Source organism: Dromaius novaehollandiae, chromosome 7 (assembly GCF_036370855.1).
Source record: "Dromaius novaehollandiae isolate bDroNov1 chromosome 7, bDroNov1.hap1, whole genome shotgun sequence".
In the NCBI taxonomy this organism is placed as follows: domain Eukaryota; kingdom Metazoa; phylum Chordata; class Aves; order Casuariiformes; family Dromaiidae; genus Dromaius; species Dromaius novaehollandiae.
The window spans coordinates 40,321,689-40,332,986 of NC_088104.1; positions in this window are offsets into that span (position 1 = coordinate 40,321,689).

Here is an 11,298-nt window from a genome sequence, read left to right on the forward strand (position 1 = left end):
GGAACAGCCACGAGCGCGGACGGGCTTGCCCACACCAGGCACTGGCAAACAGGTCGATGTTCTTCACACCGGCATTCTGGGCAGAAGAGAAGGTGTAAAAAAATGTGGATGCTAAGAGCAATGATTTTTTTTTACACGTATTAGCAAAAACGCAGAGCAGAAATGGGTACCGCAGCAGGCAGAGAGCGCGGGCACATGGCTGGCCTCTTCCTAGGTGCTGTCTCCAGGCAGGACGCTATCTCGGGGGTGTTTGGGGCTGGGTTTGGACCAGGGCAGCCCGATGGGACTTTGCAGAGGCACAGCATAGCCAGGGCTAAGTGACAGTGGAGTCCCCCTTCCCATGCGGGCTCAGCCGCAGGGTAAGGCTGCGATTTTGATTTTCACCTTCCTCATTTTGATTTTTAACAGTCTTGTCCCATACTGGTAGACGAGAAATGGCCTGTCTGTCCTTCCTGACCTCCTCCTCAAGATGAGGGTAAGGTTTGCCATGCGTTCTTGTGTGCAGGTCCTCCTGGACTAGTAGCTCTGCTCTCGTGTGTGGTTGGTGGGAGATGTTTTCCTCCGAGACTGCAGCTAGAGCTCTCTGTGTCACGCTGGTAAACGCTGAATCCCCCAGTCATGCCCAGCAGTAACTTCACCACCTCGCTTGTATTAGAAATGTCGCCAGAATGACATAAAGTCATGAAATCAGTGGGCTCCAGTACAAGGTGTTAACCCTGCCCTGACCTGAGGACGCTGTGGGTTTGGGGCTTTGTTTCAAATTGGTTTGGCTGAACGTTCTTCTCCTCTATCACCTCTTTATGTTCTTTTTTATGATTTCCAGTGTTTATAGTTGATTGCCGCGGTTGGAAGTGACCCATATTCCCTTCAGTGCCTGCTTTGTTGGGAACAATGTCTGATGTGCTTATCACAGTGAATGTAATTTAAAGCATTGCCTTGCTGGGAAAATGCATGTGGCCTTGCAAGATGCAAAGTTGAAAAACAAGGGAATTGTAGGTTAGCCGGAGAAAGCGTTCAAGTGCAGCTCTGTGGGCAAACAGGTTGAAATGTTTTTTTTTTCTTTTTGGTCAAACTTAATGTTCCCATTGTTCATCTGAGGAGGATCTCTTCTCCAGATGCAAAGACTACAAGTATACTCAGGTCAGAACAGTTGTATCAAATGAATTATCTTTTTTTTTTTTTTCAGAAGAGATTTTCTTTTCCATTCTTCATTTCCACTGACTGAAAGAAATCACAAAGGAATTGAGCAAATGAATCTTACTGCACGTGTTTTTTATGTCAAGTAAGTCACCTACGGCTTTACACATGCTCCTGAGCTAGGGCATCAGTAGTCCCATTCCATCTGCAGCAGTGCATATTGCTGTGGAAGGGTGTTCTCCAAGGGCAGGTGTGCTGGCTTTGGCTTTGATAACAGATGACTTAATGTGGAAAACTACAAGTTAATGCAGCCTTTGAATGCAAATGTCCAGGGTTTGGGGGGATTTTTGTGGCACTTGGCCTGTGCCATTGGCACGTGGCTTTTCAGTTATTTTTGATACCCAAGTGACAACTTTTTGAAGTGGGGGAACTGCTTAGAGGCATGTTCTTCTAGCCTGATAAGTCATCCAAAAGAGATTCTCTGACAGCTGGTAAATACTGTGTACAAGCCCTGAAGGTGATTTCTGCCAGATGGCCTAGGCTGTCAACGTATTTGGATACTAGAAACTCTTAAAGAACTATGGTTCTGTGTTTTCCTCTGTCTTGCTGCATGTGATGGCGATACTGTCAGTAAAGCCAGGCTGCAGGATTTGACAGGAAGCTTTGAAAACACAGTGAGGTCCAGCGCTGACCCCTCTCGCAAAGCTCTTTATTCGCTTTTTAGACTCCCAGTCTGTGTTGCAAAGAGAGTGTTCAACTATTCATCTCTGGTATGAATAGTCTAGTGGTTTGGTTTCTGAGTGTGCTATTTAAAGCTTGTGTGCTGTCTTCTTTCAAGAAGAACCCAGGTGCCAATTTAGCACGTCTGGACATGGTCTTCATCCAACTTTTTTATGCTGGCATCCTAGTGCAGGGCGAGCTTGAATAAGATGCAGAGCTCTCAGCTTACTTCTGCCTTGATACGTGAGTCTCCTTAGTGTGCCTTTGCACAGGGTCACACAATTTGAGGCATGTGGGTGCGAGATGTGACAGAGGGAGATGGGCTGCAGCCAGCACATGTGCCTCCTCGCAGCAGAGGCCCCTGGTAACCGGCTCTCGTTCCTCCATCCTGGCACGGTGCCACGATCGCACTCTCGCTTTCTGACCCCGTGCAGCATGCTGGTGCACCTCTGATGGGAGAGGCAGCTCCCGTTCAGCGTGTGCTTTGGAGCGCAGGAGGGAGACATGCAGGAGGGAGGCTGCAGCACTGCAGACCTCTCTGAGATGCAGAGATCGCTGGGTGACCATGGGGAGAGGGAGGTGGGAGTCAAGTGCGTGAGTCTCAGGAGCACAGGATGTGACTTGATGGGCCTGAAGGTGATGGAGACAGATGATCTCTCACCAAGGAACAAGACTTTTTTCCTCAGGTCTCTTAAAGTGAAACTTCAAACTATTATGTTTGAAAGGGTTGCCAATCCCGGGATGCTGGTCTGAAGTCTGTGAAGGCTTCCTACATATACAGGAGCCAGCATGCCTTTTTTTCTATTAGTTGGATAGCTGTCTACAATTTTCAGCGTGTGGTGGTGCTTACTTGGACCAGGCAACCTCAGCAGTTGCTCAGTAAATTATTTCAAAATCATTTCTGCCAAAGCTGAAGAAGCAGCAGCCATTTCAAGGAGCATTCCCAGTGAAGATGGAAGTTACAGATTGAAAGTATCTTGGTTTTAGCTGTGGGGAGAATTCATTACATTTAGTATCAAAGAAAGAAACTTCATCCACCAGGGTTGTTCATCAGTCAGTGTTCACCTTAGTATGCGTTAAATGTGATAAATGTCCTCAAAGAGGGCCCTGAAGACTTCAAAGTTTCAGCCAAGTTTGTCCCTTGATCAGAGATGTTGTCCTATGTAAATTGGTCACAGACTGCTAGGAGTATACTTAACTATCAAATAACATAAGCCAGAGCAGCAGTTGGTGAATATAAAAGGCACATTGCAGAATTCACTGAACAAAGCAGAGGTTAACATGTGAATTTTGTATTGCTGCAGGTTGAAAGTATGATTGTTGTCCAAAACAGCTCTGTGCAAATATGGCATCATCTCCCAAAACAGGTCTACTCCCTCTTTGTGTGATCAGGATTGTATTTATTTATATAAGGATTTTTTATATAAGCATTGTTTATATAAGGATTTTTATATAAGCACACATTTATAAGAATAAAAATACATTTTTGTACTTGTTATTAAATCAAGATCAAAATGAGTAGCATCCTGTGTTGTATTAATAAGCACATACAATAGCATTTTTAAGAGCTGCTTTTCAAGCAGTATTGATGCTTACAGTTTCAAACTTTATGTTCATTATTTGTGTAGTATTTGATAGAACGCTGTTCCATTTGGCTGGTTTAATGGAGCCCAAATGATAAAGTTAACACAGAAATCAGTCTTTGTGAACCACTCTTTCTTTATGTGTGACAAGTAACTTAGATGCTGGCATTCTATAATTCTGAATTTTGTAGGCTTTCCGCTCATTTAATGTAGTCTTTTTGTGCATAGAATACATACATATCATTTCAGCCATTTTTTCAATTAGCAGTCACTGAGGGATTAGGTGCTGTAGATTCTAATGAGCTACTCAGCATTTCCTTTGCAGGTCTTCAGCTGAAATCCAGCCTGACTCAGGCATTAATCAGAAATGTTCTCTTCGACTCAGTGTTAGTGCTTCTTGTGAAATGACTTTGGGAGGTTTCAGCTTCAGCTGTCGTATTCTCAGCTGATTCCCATGTTTTGTGCTAATTGTGATAGACACAGAGGCCAGGAGTTATCAGTCAGCTGTGGAGATCTGGCAGTCTCTGCTAGCGTAAACCAGGGCTCTTTCTTCCCAAATGTTGGTCTGGGTACAGGAGTGGAGCAGAGGCTGGGAGAAGCTCTTCCACCTATGCTGACTCTGCTGCAGTTCTTGAGCTTCCTTTAGTCCTCTTTCAGTCCCTTTAGCAAAAGAGAATGTGCCTGGTTTATCATAAGAGTATTTCACATTTTGGGAGATTTCAAAGCAGATTACAGAAAGGTAAGTCTGGTTATGCCTAGTTTATCAAAGGACTGGGAGAAAGGCAGGCTGTATGTAATGGACTAAGCCCTGAACTGAGTAGAAATGGTGTGATGGAAGCTACTGCTGAAGTGGAAGAACTAATGTGATGACTGCTGAGGAAAGAAGGATTCCTTGAATGGATGCTTCAGGGCTTTCAGGAGTCTGAATTAGCTGATTATGACTCTTGCAGGTGTAGGTGTTGAGCTGGGAGGATGCAGACAGGCGTGCTGGAGTTGTTGTGTTACCACTGTGGTGTTTACCAAGGCTGCCTTGTGATTGCAGGGCTGCACACTGGACTTGCATAGATGCTGGCCTGCCTTCCTTGCCCGGCTCATCACAAGATTGTAGTGGACTTGCCAGAAATGTGGGTAAGTCCTGCTCTTCTGCAAATGTGTTTTGCCATGTATGCTGTGGCCCGGATAGGTTGAAGTGATTGCTGTTCTTTGTTTCGTCAGGGACACGTGAGAGATACCATAGTTGACATCAGTGCTCACCCAGAAGATGAGTATGGGCCTGGACAGCTAGGGAACAGACCAGAGACAGCCTTGTAAGTAAAAGAAAAAAGTGCTTTATTTTTTTTGTTGTTGTCTAAAAGCAAACTTAGCTGTTCAGATGCACAGGAATGTTATAGCTGAGAAACTCTGAACTGACATCACTTTTTAAACAAATGAGGCACTTAATAAGCACTGTTGTTTGCGTTGGGGGATAAGGCATTGAAAAACGCTAGCATTTGGTATGGCATGAAGTAAAAATGTCTCACAAAGAACCAAAGAAAACCCTTTCTTGAGCAAACAGTCTGGGCAGTTGATGTTTGGAAAGATAAAAGTAGGAACTTCATTTTGGTTTTGTTTCTCTGATTTGGTAGAGCTGACTGTAATAGTCCAAGGAGTCAGCGTAATGTGCCCATCTTCAGTTTCCCCAGGGGTAGCAGGTGTACGTGTCACGTTAACATATGCAATGTTCATATTGTTCCTTAAACGGTATCTAGTGCTGGATATGTATGTCCTCTGTAACTAGAGTGTAGGAAGCAGTTAATCCCTCTGCATGGAAAAAGGTATGGCTTTCTGTCACTTCTGCAAGGGCTTTCAGGATTCAGTGGAGCTTGTCTGCCCCAGCCTGGAAAAGAGTTTAATTGTTGGTGGGTGAGAGCCTGGGAAGAGGAGCTTCCCCTGTGAGGAAAAACAACCTTTTAGGAATCCTGAAGACCAGGATCTCTGGAAAACAACCTTGAAACTTTGTTTATTTTCTTTGGAAACTGGCTCTCTAAACCATTCCCTATTTTAACTATGGGGTGGATGGCAATTTCTTTTTTTAGCATAGTCATTTTAAGGCCTTATTCTGTCATAATTTCTTGTACGGCCTTTAAAACTGATCCACAGATGCTCTGTGGCCTCTTGCTAAACATTTAGTAATGTGCAGTGTCCCCAGACACACTCAATTTACTGCAGGGTGGATGCAGGTTATGTTGTTATCATTTGCTAATTAGCTAGGTTGTAGGAAACTAAATACCATCATCCTCAGAGTAGCTGTGAGTAGAGATCATTGCTGTCCTACGTCTTTGAAGCATATGCAGAGAATACAAAATGAAGGAGACAGTCAATAGGGTTTTTGTAATAATAAAAGCCTTATTTCAGGATTGTGATCTCTGCCATACAGAGGAGTTTTTTCAAGTGGCAGTTATGCCTGATTGCAGGGTTTCTTCAGTATTTTCCTATTCTTTACATACTGTAAAGAATAGTTAAATATGGCTATGCTGTAGAGATTTTTTTGAACAAGAAACTCTTGCAAGTTTGCCAGTTCCAAAAAGGGTCTTTGAATTAAGTTAAATTTTTATTCTGAAAATGAAAATAAAAGCCCACTCTCATCACAAACTTCCTTCCCCAAATACAAACATTTTGTGGCTCCCAACTGCAAGACTATGTGAAGCGTGAATCAAGTTTTGAGTCTAAACCCTCCCCGCCCCCAAAAAAGATTGGCTTAAAGAGGCATGAGATTTACCTTTTTCCCAAATCTAACAAATTATGGCTGCTTGTTCCCCCCCCCCGCCCTGACTTTGAGCCTTCTTCACAAGCTTTGTGGTAACCATGAGAGAGGGGGAGAGAGATTTACTCTTCTTATTTCACATGATGCCTGGGGTTCCCATATGGTCTCTTGATGCCGGCAGTGCAGTCCTTTAGAAAATAACCTCAATAACATCAGACTTGGTGACATGGAAACAGTTATGCACCCCCTCTCTTTCCTGATACTCCGAAGGACCTGCCTCCATGGGAAATGGATACTACCCAACGCCTTCCTGCTAGGTATGTTCAAAAGAAGTTGGAAATTGCCCTCTGTCATGTGCTGTGATGCAGCCCACAGGCGCAGGGGTCTTTCCCTTTTGCTGCCTGGCATACAACAAGGAGGTGAGGAAGGAAAGGATTATTTGACAGACTCTTCTCTCTGCACTGACAACCAAGGAGAAACGCTCCAGACAGCTGCAGGGAACATACCTGAGGAGTCACTGTGAGGTGCCGCTTCTGTCATTGGCCTTCTCGAGACATTGTGCTCTCCCCTCTCAGTCCTTCCTTAAAGCGCTCTAAAGTGCTCCCCCTTGCCCTGTTTCACTCATCAGGCCATAAAGAGGCCAAGTGAGATTTGACGAATGTCTCTGCGGGTGGGCAGGACCAGAATTCCCGCAGAGCCTTGCCACTGGCTGAAACTTACTCTGTGACATTTCTCCATGCCTAAATGCCCTTCATCCAGGGGAAGATTGTGCACCCTTAAAGAAATAAACAATATGCATGGACTTGGAAGACACAGTAAAAAAGAATGTCTGCTTTAAAGTGTAATTACAATTACTGATTATCATGGCTGTTTTTTTCAATCGGCATGAACATTCCCTCTTGTAATACTCTTCATGCTGCTGAGGAAATATGCACATACTTTTTTATTGCTTTTATTAATCTCCCTCATTCATTGCTTAGTGCAGAGCCTTTCCATAGGATTAGCAATGGCCTTTCTGCTACAACAAACAGCTTGATTTAGGAGTGCTGCTGCCCATCATTGCTACATCGATAGAGAAATGAAATGTTTATGAACTAATCTATACCATCCTCCCAAACCATAGATTTTGGTAATGGAAAGTTCAGTTTAATACTCTATGGTGTGATACATACTGTGCCAATTAATCTAAAGGCTGATGTGAGAGTGAAATCTTACATTTTCAGCAACATTTCAAGCTTCATTCTGAAAAAAATGCAAGTGCGTGGCTAAATGAAAAAGTATTGCATTTTTCATTATAAAAGAAATGATAAAAGGTTACTAAGGAAGCATCCTTTCTTCATTGCACATTTGAACCCTTTTCTGTATCTGTATAAATAGAGAGCATAAGAAGAACGCAGATGTAAAGCTATAGCAGGACTGCAGGGACAGCAAGGTACTACTTAGAAGAAGACTGCTTGAACCTGTCATGTTAAAAATTGAGATTTGATTGAAAACCTGCTAAGATGGAGCAATCGTTCTTGCAACAGTGGTATGAACTACCTTAGAAGGGAGCCGATGTCAAAAGGGAAGATATTCCAGTGTGGGAGCAAGTTTATGTTGCTGGGAGGAGAGTTATTTGGTGGATTGAGGTCTTTGCTCAGACAGGAGTGTTGTATGTACTGTGACTTTTTGAGATCTCAGTATTAATGTAGAGAAGATGGACATGACGGCTCAGTGATGTGGACTACCAAGTTTGTCTGCTAGAGGAAGGACGTCTTCACCAAACTCTGCCTTCTTGCGTTTGCCATCGCAGCACGAGGGTCTGTTAGCAGATCTCTGTGAAGGATCACGGTGGCATTGTACAGTGATGTTGGGGACCTTGGTGACAGGAGACAGTTGTGTATATTGCTGTTGTGTGAAAGTGATGGAGGTGACTCCAAGGCTCTGCAGATTTGCCATCCATCTGTACTGATGCTATGAGATGACAGTGAGTATACACACTGGCTCCGGTTGTTTTAGGGTCAATTAATGCACCTTCTATACTCTTTTTGCTTTAGTTAGGAGTGACACAGCTGCTGTTGTACTTTCCTGGCTTCTTTAGTGTTCAGGTGTGACGGAGAAATGCCCAGCATCTAGCTGCTTCTGGGCACGAGAGAAGAAAACAACACAGAGCGGGTTGTGAGGAGACGTGTCTGAACAACTTTTAAGACCCAAATGAGCTTGGGGCAGTGGGTGGAGCATGCTGTGCACAGCACTTACATGCTCTAAGACCAGTAAATAACTCCTGATGCATCAGGCATGCCTGATTGCTGTGCCTTGTTCTCCGGGATAAAAGCCCCTTTCTGTCCTTCTGAGTTCATTGGTCTTTATTTCTGTGGTAAGCACAGAACTCTGCCAACTGCTGGCTGCAGAGGATTCTGCTAAAATGAATTAAAATCAGGTCCAAAAGTAGGGTGCAGAGGCAGTTGCTCCCTTTAAGAGCAGAGTGTCCTTGCTTTTGACACTCAAACTGCTCCATGTAAGAGAGAGACAACTGTAACGTGAGCGGGGCACCAAGAGCGGGAGGCCCTGTGTGGCAGAGAGGCTTGTGTGGCAGGTGGTGTCACTGCGGTCTGCTGTGCAAGTACTTTCGGGAGCCACGTGTCGCACAAAGCTTCTCCCTTTTCGCAGCCAAGGGCCTGGTCCCCAGGGCCCGGCTAGGCGAGGGGCTCTGCTTCTCTTGCAGTTTCTTGCCATCTCAAATCCCTCCCACTGAGTCCATGCAAACCCTCCTCTCGGAGGGGCTTCTTGGCTATCCCTGGCCTGGCAGAAACAGCTGTGGAGATTTCTTTGCTCATACATGAGGCAGGAGACCTCCTCCAGCGAACAAGCCTGTATCGAGAGCTTGGTTATATTCTTAGGCTCGGTGACCATCTTGACTCAGTTGTCCTGACCTTTCTGCCATGGCTTTGCACAGCGTCTGCTCTGTGGTGGTGGTCGCTGTGTCTAGTGTTACGTACCAAGAGCCGGTGTTTTGCGGCTTGACCTTTCTCTGGGGGTTTAGCCCTGGTCCCTAGGAGTTAAACTGTCAATTGCTTTGAGTAATGGAAAGTATGTTCATTAACAATGTTCTATTTAAAATACAAAGCAAATATAACGATAGCAAGAGGTGTCGGATGACCGGGACAGAGAATTACTTTTTCCGTTCAGAGGGTGAAGAGATACAGGGCAGGCTTCCCCAGCTGCTGGGATTTTTAATCTGTCTCTGCGAGTAAAAAAGCTCTCACCGTGCATTGCGTGCCGTAAAGGAGTGCAGCACAGTGGTACTTTTGTGTGGAGCACGTCTTTCCCTAGGGAACAGAAATGGGAGAGGAGGAGGAGGCCCCTTCTGGAGAGCATCCCCCCAAGATCGGAGCTCTGAGCGGTGTATGTGTTACTAGAGTTAAGCAACCAGTCTGAACATCATATGGTTTTGAGGCAAAGGAGGAGATTTCTCCTCTCTCCTACAGACAGGAGAGCTGGGTTTGGTGGGTTTCTCAATTTTAGGAAAAAAGAAAGTTGTTTTTCCCCACCTAAAACTGTCACATCTTGTTTCTACACTTTCAAAATAAAATATCAAATATGCACTTTTTAAAGATAATTGTCTATTGTTTTTTTAATTCCTAAAACTTCTAGATGGAATGAAAATCCAGTCCCTGCACAGCTCTATGAAATACTCTGGGACTCAGTCTGTTTAATGGGAAAGGAGTGTTCTCTTAATCACTATTTTGTTTGAAAAATTATTTCTGCTCTTATCTTTGTAGAGTGAAAGTAGTATAGATAATGTTACCTCCCTTGCTTGGAGTTGCAGTTCAGAGAAATACTATCAGGCTGGTTATGTCTCATAATCTGGGATTTTGTTTTAAACAAGAATGAGTGTAGGTTAAAAAAAAAAAAATTCAGAAAATATTCCCATGAGGCTTAAAAACCTGCCTACTTCTGCGCTGAAGTCATCCCATACTGTTAATACATCTTAGCAGCTCCAGGGTTGGGCCCCAAATATTTTAAAAATTAATAGAATTTGCAATTCTGGAGGGAGAAAAGATATTAATGGAAAATTTTTTTTGGACTTTGTAGGAACTCAATGCTGAGATTGACATGTAGTCATATAACCAGCCTATGTAGTGTGGCAGGGAAGTCTAAAAAGGAGGCTGATGGTCTATATGGGGAAACATTGTTTTGGTGGGGGGGTTGTTTGTTTTCGTTTTGTTTGTTTTTCCCCAGCAACTGTGGTCCACAGTTTACTTGGAAAGAGGAACTGCATGGTACCTGTGTATATGCAACAGGTTAAGAAACCGTAGGGTGGCTAGCAGTCCCTTGAAAGACACCCTTCAAGCTGAATTACTATAAATAACCTGCTTTAATGCATCTTACACTTTTTTTCCTTCCCTTCTTAGGATCAGATTAAATAACAACCTCCTTTTTCCCTTCTGTCGAGGGTTTCTCCTATTGTGCACGTGGGAGCCCCCTGTAAATAACCTGCTGGCTTAGGTCTCTGGGCAGGGCATCATTTGGAGATTAACTTGGCCCTGTCTGCCAGCATGTTGAGGGGTTAAGCGGGAGATTTTTTTGCGAAGCCTCGGGAAGGAGGCAGCTGCTGTGTCGGCAGTTGCCAGCACGCTGCGGGTTATTCTCACGCCGGCTCCCCCTCCGCTCCCTGCTGCACCTGTTGTCGCTTGAATTATGGTCATTTCATGCATAGTAACTTAATATGGCAAAGCTGGATTTTAATAGGACAAGCTGACACTTGGAGGGGAGATTAAGGTGGCTTCATGAGTGCTTAAGGAAAAGAAAAAGGAGTTAACGTTTAAGGGCGAGGATGCGCAGGTGACAAAACAGCTTTGCGATGTAGTCCCTCTCATGGTTGTCACCAAAGAGGAGCTCGGGCTCCTCTTGCTGCAGCCCCCGGAGCGACTGTCCTGGGGCCGGTTCCCCTGGTACAGAGCTGGTCGATATTTATGATCTCTTGTTCTATTTGTCCGCGGAACTATAAGTGATCCGGTAGCTAGGACCCCGTCCTCGTTGTGCTGCAGACCCGTTCTTGCCGTTGCAGCGCTGAGGAGGAGACTTTGCTGGGAAGAGCTGCTCCGCGGGGCTCCCCGGAGCAGGGCCACCCTG